This window comes from Siphateles boraxobius, unplaced genomic scaffold (assembly GCF_051911475.1).
Source record: "Siphateles boraxobius isolate OS27281-9 unplaced genomic scaffold, OSU_SipBor_1 102, whole genome shotgun sequence".
Taxonomy (NCBI): domain Eukaryota; kingdom Metazoa; phylum Chordata; class Actinopteri; order Cypriniformes; family Leuciscidae; genus Siphateles; species Siphateles boraxobius.
This window is the reverse complement of record NW_027508703.1, coordinates 186,023-195,000: the sequence shown is the minus strand read 5'-3', so window position 1 is coordinate 195,000 and position 8,978 is coordinate 186,023. Positions and strand designations below refer to the sequence as shown.

Below are 8,978 nucleotides of genomic sequence, written 5' to 3'. Positions count from 1 at the left end.
TTATGAAAAACAGTAGCCTAAATACATTATTAAATACTGTAATTATATTCCATTAGTCATTTAATACATTGTCTACATTAATAATATAATACAATTCAATATGTATATCCCACATTTCATGGTGCAGTTGATATTACTAGGCTAACGTTACAGTAAATCCATGGTAAATGGATTCAGTGTCAATTCAGATTCTGACTGTATCGTTGCGCACAGTGTTTCTCCTGTTTGTCAGCGCTGTTTCATCTACCTTTAAACAGGTTTAAATCAGTGAGACATTAGTGTTCTTCGCTGAATTCAAGCGCTTCTCACTGGATCTCGTGACCGAGGCCGATCAGAGTAACGCGTCTGCTCTAGTGAGCTCGCGCTGCGCTGCCGTTTAGACTTTGAGCCGCGCGGATAAATGGTCCGTGTGGCGCGCGGTTCAAATGAGTTTCTTTCCACTTTTGCCGCGTGCAAGTCAATGCACAGACTTCCTTTGCTCAATTTGCACACTGAACATGGGTTGGAGCTCTTAATTTTGAACTTTCAAAGACAAGTGCTCTAGATTAATGAATTTATCTCTAAAATGTACAAAATTGTCTTAAGGGGGGCATGGTACCCCAGAGTTACCACGGTCCACCAATGCAAATACTGTGGAGAAGAAAATATATGATAGCCTATCAGAATAAAAAAATTGAACTGTGTTACTATTAAAATATCATCAGTAAATGAATGCCGTTTTACCACCTCCGCCTTCTTTCGAGCCAGGAAAAACCCTGCATGGCCTAATTTTCATTTGAAAGTGAACTACTCCTTTAAGGGCTTTTATTAGGAGAACATTATTTAAGACGTTTCAAGATGAGGACTCGCCTGGACCACCTCTCATCATGACATCGTAATATACATCATATACATAATTCACCTGTTGTATTGCTAAAAGTACCCAATTTTTCATATCAACATAAAAATAGTTTTGACTGCAAATGTCACGTCCATAATGCTTTGGGCTCAGTTTAGCTCCTCCTAAATGGCACAAGGCAGGCCCAGCTCAAAGGAGGAAGCTGGTAGTCAACGAGGTGCGAAAGCAGGAGGAGAGGATGAGATGTATAAAGGCCATTTCCCAGGCCAAGCAGGGAGAGTGGATGAGATGGGAGAGTGTGGAACAACGCCAGATGGGCTGGCAAGACCTTTGGTCAATGGAAGAGAGTAGGATCAGTTTCCTTATTAGGTCAACATATGATGTTCTCCCATCACCGCAGAACCTAAACCTCTGGGTAGGAGAGGATCCCTCTTGTCCTTTGTGTTCATCACCTGCCACATTAAGGCACATTTTGACAGGATGTAAGGTGGCTCTTAGCCAGGGTCGGTTTACTTGGCGCCATGACCAAGTATTGCGATGTTTGGCTTTAGCATTGGAAGGCAAGCGTAGTATGACCAATAAGTTGCCGCCTGTTCTAGCAAAACATTACACGCAGAAGACAATATTCCTCCGCCCAGGCGAACAACCACCAAGAAAAGGTGCTAACACCAATTCTCGCCCAGGACAATTGGAAGCTGCTAGGGACTGGAAAATGCTGGCTGATCTTGATCAACGGCTTATTTTTCCACCTGAGATTGCCACCACTAACCTACGACCAGATATTGTTTTGTGGTCTGGATCAGCATGCATTGTTCAACTGATAGAGTTAACAGTGCCATGGGAGGATGCGGTAGATGAGGCATATGAGAGGAAGAAATTGCGGTATGCTCATCTGGCCACTGAAGCAGAACAGCGAGGATGGAGAGTCCAGGTTTATCCAGTGGAAGTGGGTTGTCGTGGTTTTGTGGCACACTCTACAACCCGGTTCCTCAGAGACGTCGGATTCAGTGGCCAAGAGTTGCGTCGCACAGTAAAGAACTTATCTGAAGCAGCAGAAAGGAGCAGCAACTGGCTGTGGTTGAGACGGAAAGATTCTAGCTGGCTGCGTACAGGCCGCCATGCTACGGTTCCGTAGAATTCTTGAAACTTGAAGAGTCTGTTGGTTTATTTGTATAGGTTTTATAGTATTTACAGTCATTACGTTCCTGTGTATACTGCGTGAATGACGGGTGGTTGGGCAGATATTGTGTTTTGCGGTAGGTGGTATGCCATATGGAACTGTTGCCACTGAAACTGCATATTAACGCACCAGTGGGGCTCGACAGCCTTAGTCAAACGGGTTGGCGCGTATGGTTGGGTTGCGGAGAGATTGTGAGATTGTGGTTAGGTCGGTAGAGGTCGGTAAGCTGGGCTGAGTTGAGTGGGGGACGGAGGGGGGTGACTCTGGGACGCCAGAGTCACTGTCGAGCCCTCTTGAGGTGTCGTGGGCTAGTCGACGAAACACTGAGGACGGAAGGTGCCCACTTGAAGACCCTAGAGATGTCCCCTACTCAGCTCAATCCAGACGGTTGTCGCGCCGGTCCATTAGGGAGACCACACTGTAGTTGCAGCCGTCATGTGTGCTGACGCACCAAGTACACTGCAGTCGTTAACGCCGGACAGAAGGGGAGTCACACCACCATATGGAAAGGAGCGTAAATGGATGGAGAAGCATAGGTTACTGTAAAGCTACGTCTTAGTGTTGCTTATGTTGGCGAATGCCGAGTACAAATCAGCATGAAGTTTTAACATCTACTCTCGTGTAATGGAAATCTGGATTTGTCCACCAACACCAATACTGTATGTTTGACTTTAGTTGGAAGTTTTACATACTAGTCATAGTGTTCACAGCGGCTTCGAGATGTTGCTCGACTCCACCTCTGCTATTGAGCAGGCCTTTAGCATGGAGGATCGAGGAACACAGCAAGCCGCTTGCCAGCTTTATTTAAAGGCAAGAAGCTGCAGCAGAAAAGAGAAAAAAGAAAATTAAAAATATACAGAAAATAATTTCAATTAGAACAACAGAATTTATGTTTTTGGGTTAACTTACTCATATTTCTCCAACAGTGTCACTTACAAACCTTCTTAAAATAAATTAAACTTGAAGTAAATGTAAATGTGATAAATAAAAAAATAACAGACGCATGGTGATATCTGTGAAAAATATTTTGAGTAAATGGATATGAAGTTATTTAATGAGCTTCCTCAGTTCAGCTGTGTTCCCTTTCTTCAGGAGTGCTGAGCTCGTGGAGCTTCTCCTCTGTTGTAGAGGGTTATGTTGTTGCTGCTGAAATCACAGATCAGATTTTTTCATCAATATTTGTTTACCATTGAGGCTGAGCTAGTTTCAGACAATTTTAGTGCTCCACGTACTAAGTGACGTCACCGGTTAACAGCACATATGTTAAAAACATCTCATCTACACATAAGATGTGATTAAAAGTAGGGGTGCGCCGATCCGATCAACCTCCTGAGGTCGGATGACGCGCGGGCGCGTCAACTCGATGTTTACTAAATGTTTCTATTAATATCTCCGCGATTGTGAAGCACACATAAATGGTTCTGATTTTGCCGTAATCGATAGATTCTCAGCTTCAACGTCCTTATTCTCGCGAGATCATACGTGACTCACACAGAGAGCAATAGGGAAGAAAAGATGGTGGTTCACCTTGCGTGATTGGTGGGCTAGCTTGCCTGTCTGCATTTTGTGTGAAACCAACCAATAGATGCGGTTGAAATCCCTAAGTACCCTCCAATGTCCTCACAGTGAGGAAAATACCACCTGACATGCAGAGAGAAGCTTGATATGTAATAGGAAGTTATTTTAGTCCTATTTTATATTTAGTCCCTCTAACATTTGGTGAAGGTACACAAGACAAAACTTGTACTAAAAAACGATTTTTCAAAAATGTCACTTTAGACATTTAATATTCATTATCTACTATTTTATCCATATTTTACACTACTTGTGACCCTAAGACTTTGGGAAACCCGTTTCAAAGACCAAAATACTTCATCCACATGAGTAATGGTATGTTTCCACAAGAGATTTGAAGAATTTAAAAAATCGGACTTAAATTGTTCACCTTTTAGAGCCAAATTATCCCTCTCTCTCTCTTTACACAATGCTCTAGGACAAGTGCTGACCTCACCAGTAAGAGAGCTGGGTTTTCTCTGCACATTTTGATATAAAACATATGGGATTATGTTATGTAATTGCCTTTAAAAGGTGAATTTAATAAGATATGTAAAATCGAAGGAAAAAGTGAAAAAATGCCCTTAGACCTCAGAGGGTTAATGTGAGGTACAGATTTAAGTCGTTAAACTCAAGTTCACCGAAGTGCTTCCCTCCGCTGCGACTGTCAGTCATTCTCCATTCAGCGTCGCACGCGGGTACGACAGTCATGAAACTCTCTCCAAGATGAGTCAATGTTCCTATTATTATACTGTAGATCTGTAGATAAAGGTCTATGGTTTGCATAAAAGGACTTTAACTTGCTGGAGTTTCACATAGGGCTGGGCGATATGGAGCAAAAAATATATCTCGATATACGATATATATCTCGATATCTTTACAGGAAAAATAACCCAACAAAAACTAATGCAAAAACAAATATGCCAAATACCACAGTCTTTTTTTTTATTGGAGTGCAAAGAGGTAGGCAGTTCATGTAGTCCAAAGTGCTTCTGCGACATTTAAAAAAAAAATCCCTGTATACAAAAATAATAATTGTATACAAATTAATTTCTGTATACAAAAATAATTGCCACCTGTCCCGTTTTACCGGGATTGTCATCCTTTTTAATAACATGTGCCGGGAAATGTATCGTTTTCGAAAGGCTGTGTGAATGTTCAAACCATGGTTCAAACCGTGTAGCGTGCGCACGGCAGATAGGGAGAGAGCACCGTGTAGCGCGCCAGAGAGGGACAGAGAGCGAGAGACCTTGCGTGTGTTTGCTAGTGTGCGTGTGTGCCTCAAAAAGTGCATAAGTGTTTCGTGCCGCTCTGAATTGGAGCCTTTCATATTACAATACTTTTGCTCAATGGCAGTTTATTGATAGCCTTAGTAGTTCTGTCCTGTCTATCATATGTTGCTGCTTCATTAAAATTTTAAAATAAATGTCTTAATTATATAGTATATATTTTGTCTGAATATTGTTTTACAAATTAAGGAAAATGTTTAAGTCAAGCTTGATACCTTTAACAAAAGAAAAATCACAATCTTTTCCCCACAGTGAGGCATACAGATACAGTTTATTAGGTAATTCGGCACTGTTTTTTTAATTGTTTGTATTTAATTATTTTAAGTATTGGATCGGTACTCGGTATCGGCCAATACTGAATCCCAGGTATCGGTATCGGAGGCAAAAAAGGCGGATCGTGTCACCCCTAATTAAAAGCCCAAACCTTCATAAACAAAAGCTCAAGCTATATAGTTAGCCTACCTCTTCTGAAAACGGTTAAGATGCTAACGGATTTTTTCGAAGACAAAGCATTTATATAAAGTAAATATTCAACAAAAGCATGTCAATTACAAGCAAGAGAAGCGTCAAGGACATTTGTGTGTATCATTTGTGTGATTTAAGAGACTAAACTAACCTGAAAGCAGTGAAAACACCACGAGAGAGGGAGTTTTGCTGCTTGTCAGTTGCAGCCGCCCCGTTTCCATGGCAACTCTTGCGCCGCGCCAGTGTTTGAAGGCGTTTCGGACGGTCACGCGCATTAAAACACGTCAAGTCACGCACGCAGCATTTACACACAAAAAAAAACTAAAATTAGAACATTACATGAATAAAAATCTCAATAATATTAAATCATGTATTTCATTTTGAAGTTCTATAACCCCTTCATAGGTGCAAGATCCTGCACGTGATAGTGGGACAGTTGTGGCATCTTTATAATTACAATAAAAACTATATAATCTATCCAAAACTAATCACGAAATCTAAACATTCATATTTATCTGTAACATATCGTGTTTATGATATATTAACATATACATGTTAATTTGCAGTTTGTTGCTTATACAGACATTTTACATTTTATTTCAACATATTTCAGTCTTTTTTTAATATCAGACACGATTCAATATCACGATTAGAACAAAGAACTTAAGAATAAATGACTTACTACATCAGCTGGATCCGTTGCTCCTCGAAATGAAACTACCAGCACTTCTGGTACATTTTCCAGGGTTATTAGATAGTATTATTCCTCACAGAGCAGCAAGACGAGGTAAAGTACATGATTCTTATTATACATGATGTGTTTTATCCAGCTGGTGGGCGTTGGCATGTTTGCATGGCTTGCCTTAGATCATTTGCGTTTGAATTGCGCGCGCTCTCCGTGGGCGTGGCACATTAACACGTAATCAAGTATAATGAGCTGAAAAGAAAAAGACTGGCATCTCTCTCTTTTCATACAGATTACATAAACTGAGAATATTTGTTTATAGAATATACTTGAGAGTTCAAGCTTCATTATGAAAAAATCTCTCGTGCCTGTGTGACAAGTATTCGCGGAGTTACAGTTCATTTTCGGACGCGTTTCAGAATGGACTTCACTGACAGAGAGAAGGCAAAACTCGCATCATGTTTATTTTTCTTTATTTGACAAAAAGCACAATACTTTGTTTTTATTGTGAGTATACACACAAAAAAAAAACACTTAACACGATCGAATTATGTATAACACTTATATGTAAGATCAAAATCAACAGAGTATTTTGAGTCTCTTTTGCACTGGTAAGAAAAAAAGCGAGACTATCGCGCCGGCGCAATAGCCGACCCCAGGGGGTTAAACCATTAAATTGAAATTGTAAAATTTGTATCAAGCAATAATAAAAGCAGTAGCCTATACCAATTATTGCACCATGCTGTGTCACTAAACTTAAAAAAGTATGTTTAGTTAGGCTACCAAAATGACAATCACAATAGCTTATACTTATAGTTTGTGAGTCTCTAGTTATTACCACTCTGATTCATGTCCGTTTCAGCCTGATGTTTCTGATGTTAGTTTGAACATTTCCTTAGGTGACATGCAGAAAGAAAACATCATGCATGCATCGTTACCCGAGGGAATGGATAGCAGCAGTGCTCAACCATCGACCAGCGCTGCTGTGTTATTGCAGGAGCGTCCTCAAACTCACGGACAGGAGCCGACTCCAGCCACAGATGTGCTTGAGACCGAGCCAATGGTGGATTACGCTCAACCATCGACCAGCGCTGCTGTGTTATCGCAGGATCGTCCTCAAACTCACGGAGAGGAGCCGACTCCAGCCACAGATACGCTTGAGACCGAGCCAATGGTGGATTACGCTCAACCATCGACCAGCGCTGCTGTGTTATCGCAGGAGCGTCCTCAAACTAGCGGACAGGAGCCGACTCCAGCCACAGATACGCTTGAGACCGAGCCAATGGTGGATTACGCTCAACTATCGACCAGGGCTGCTGTGTTATCGCAGGATCGTCCTCAAACTCGCGGACAGGAGCCGACTCCAGCCACAGATACGCTTGAGACCGAGCCAATGGTGGATTACGCTCAACCATCGACCAGCGCTGCTGTGTTATCTGAGAGAAACCCCAGCAGCAGCCCAACAGATGGACCTGTGAAGATTAACCCAACAGGTAACTGTCTGAGGACATTAATACAAACCAAAACTCACATGTAGTGGTCGACCGATATATCGGCCGATATTTGCCATTTTTAAAACATCGGCCGATAAGGTTTTCTGATTGGCCGATGTGTTGGAAGCGGGACTTTTATTTTGACGGGCGGCGCTGAAAACACAAGCGCCTGAGAAGAGAACGGCAGCGCCTGATCACACACTCACATTCTCCGTCTTCATTAGTTTACGATCTCTGTCAGTCATATCTTATACTTTTAGACAGAACTGGTAAACAAAGAAAGTAAATGGTATGCGAAAAAGTAAAGAGTTTGCTTTCGTATTATTTGTAACAGAAAAGGCAAACAATCATGCCAAAATACTTTCTCATCTGCCGTCAACATTCATCAAATCCACATCTACATCATTTAAACAAATCTCTGAATATCAAATACACATTTAATTTCACAATTCAGTGATATATGCAATTTCGGATCCAGCTGTGATATCTTGTGAAGTGTGCATTTGTAGCCGATATAAACGTGTTCCTGCGAGTGTTGGTCGGGCCGTGTGAAGCGAGTGAATGTGAACAGAAGATCAGCGTCACGGGAGACATGATCGAAATCCTTCATTGTAAAATATGCTGTGCTATATCCAGTTGGCCACTGTGTCATATTCATATACTTTTCACTGTGTGCTGTATGTAAAATTAGCATTAACTTGCCTTTATTTGAAGAAATATGACTACCAGTGCGCACAAAATTACCAGATTACTGAGTGTCCTGTTACAGTGTTTACTTCCTTTTTATTCACATATTCATATATTTTTAAACAATGACTTTATTTGTGAAAAATACTGTAATAGGCTTGCCGATTCAAGAAGTTGCCATCTCAAGTATAAGGAATATGAACTTAAATGCAAAACCTCAATTTTGTTGCCTGATTCCTCGCCTGATCTGCACAGGTGTGTTTAGTCATAAGCAGCTCAGTCTCATGCTGTTGTGTGTTTTTCAGGATCCTTTGACTCTTTTTATGAACTGGGAAAGAAACTGGCATCAAAATCCCATGGCATCGTCCATGAAGGAATTCGAAAATCAGATGACAAACAAGTATGTTGCTCTTTCTGGATACACCAAACTTTCTGCCTCTTGTTTCCTTCTGTCTTTCGAGTCCTGACATAAACATCAGTGTTTACAGTTTTGATCAAAACATGTTTTAGAAAGATTGTAGATTGTCATCCAAACAACTAAAATGTATCAGTTCACTTACGCTTGCACATATTTCCTTTATTTTTTAGGTGATCATCAAATTTGTTAAGAAGCGCCGGTTTGATTTCCACGTAAGTTGACAGGATTTTATTCTTCATGAAAATTACTATTAAGAATTATTTATTAAATTCTTATTCTGTAATTGATAATTCTGCATGTAGACAGCATAAGATAAAACTGAAATAGACAATCAAAGCCTTGAAGCATCAGTTGTAGTGTACATGTACA

At 40.8% G+C, this 8,978-nt stretch overlaps 1 gene segment (V, D, J or C); it reads left to right on the top strand.

The window, feature by feature from the left end:
* The window catches only part of LOC143752587 (immunoglobulin kappa variable 3-15-like), a 251,047-nt gene that overhangs the window by 130,414 nt on the left and 111,655 nt on the right, over positions 1–8,978 (top strand).